This window comes from Loa loa (genome assembly GCF_000183805.2).
Source record: "Loa loa unplaced genomic scaffold supercont3.161, whole genome shotgun sequence".
NCBI lineage: Eukaryota > Metazoa > Nematoda > Chromadorea > Rhabditida > Onchocercidae > Loa > Loa loa.
The window spans coordinates 28,623-30,759 of record NW_018108341.1 but is presented as its reverse complement, the minus strand read 5'-3'; positions in this window follow the sequence as shown (position 1 = coordinate 30,759).

Below are 2,137 nucleotides of genomic sequence, written 5' to 3'. Positions count from 1 at the left end.
TATATTATAATAATTATTATATTGCAGTCGTTATAATTATTATTATATTATAACTATTGTATTATATATTATATTATTATTATTAATATATTATTATTATTATTATTATTATTATTATTATTATTATTATTATTATTATTATTATTATTATTATTATTATTATTATTCGTTCTATTTTAGTTTTAAAATTTAATATAAGTTGATACTTCACTGTTTTGTTGGCAACATATGGAATGTTTAGTTCAATGTGATCAATTCAAAAAGTTGGATTAAAATTTCCCACAAATCTAATTGTAGTATGATCAAGTGACACAATGTGATATAATTATTTATTATCAATTTAATTAAATTTTCGTTGTCATTGTTCAAAACTATTAAAACTAATGAAATATGGAAATTTTAAATGGAAATATTTAACATTTCACGAATTAAACTAATGGAAAACTTCGTAAACAAATTATTTTGTAAAATAAGGAGAAAATAGGGAAAGAAAGCAGAATACATAAGGGATAAAAAAAATAAAATATAATGATTCCTTGTAGCTATGTTACTACTGCACAACAACGATAGGATAGGACATGTGACATTGGTCATTCGATGGAGATGTTACTGTGGTCACAAAAAAAAANAAAAAAAAAAAAAAAAAAAGAATCAGAAAGATCGGATAAAACGATGAGGCAAAAAGAGGGAAAATGAAAGAACGAGAGAGAGGGAGAGAGAAAGAAAAAAAAAAGAAACGATGAAATAGTCAGTGTTAGAGGTCGAAGGTTAAAAGCTCGACCTAACCTATGGTCATTATTATCTCGTCTTCCCTTTTCAGTAAGCATATACAACAAACACATTAGGATATATTATCTCCAAAATACTATAATAAACCATTGGATGCATTATCGTTAACGATCCATCATCAACCATAATTATTTAAATTTTTTTTCCTTGCAAGAAATAGCAAAGATACGCAAAGTTACAGGTGATAATGTGAAGTTTTAATGAAGATGTAGTAGATTCAGATTCAAGAATTCAATGAATCAAATGGATAATGAAGATGTAGTGGATTCAGGGTCAAGAATTCAATGCCTCAAATTGGAATCAGTACGAAGATGCGACTCAAAAACTTGTAATTCAGCAACATTTAAAGCGATGAAAAGAATGAAAAAAAAATTACTCGTTAATATTAAAAAATAATAAGTAAGTTAATCGATTAATTAACTAATTACAGGACATATGGCTAGTATGAATCCTTTGAATGTTGTGGTTAAAAATAAAAGGAATCGAAAATTTTTGATAAACTTTGTCAATATAATTTAGGATAACATTTGAAGTTATAAAAATCTTTTCTTTTTATCGTCATTTTTTTCCCTTTTATTCTTTCTTTTTTTTAAATTAAATACAATTAAATAGATGTTTCCAGAATTTCGAATAATTCCAAAAATTGGGCTTCATCAGAGTTGACAATATTTATTATTTTTATTAGCAAAAGGTTATTTGAGCTGAGGATGATTAATAAGTTATTGTGTAACCCTTTTGAGATGACATTTGGAGATGACATCCTTCAGGAACTAAAATTATCCATCATTTTTCATCATTTATTCAATATGATAAGTTGATTGAAGGTAGTAAGGATTTATATTATGCATTGAAAAAAATGCAACAAACACAGAAATCATCTTACCACAATTTCAAACCATTTGATACTTCCACTCAAAATTTCCATTTCATTTTTAGATATCATTTCAAACCTGGACATTTAATTTGATATATTCATGCATTCCTGCCAATTATGTGACACCTTGATTTTGTCTTGGTTTAATTTTGAGTTTTGTTTTTAATTTTATTTCAACTTCATCAATTCACTATCAGTTAGTTATTCTTTTCCAAATAAATGAAAAAATTAACGAATTAACAAAAATTAACAAATCAAAGAATTAAAAGAAATTAACGAAATTAAAGAAATAGATTGAAAAGCACAATTACCTATGATAGATAAATGTATTGTTTGTATTTAAAAGAAGTCTAAATGTAGTTTCGAGAGGAAAAATGGTGTACAAAATGGTGTACAAAAATGGTGTAAAAAATGGTGAAAAGTGGTGAAAATTTTTGAGATATATCCCATTCGATATTATAATCATTCTATGAT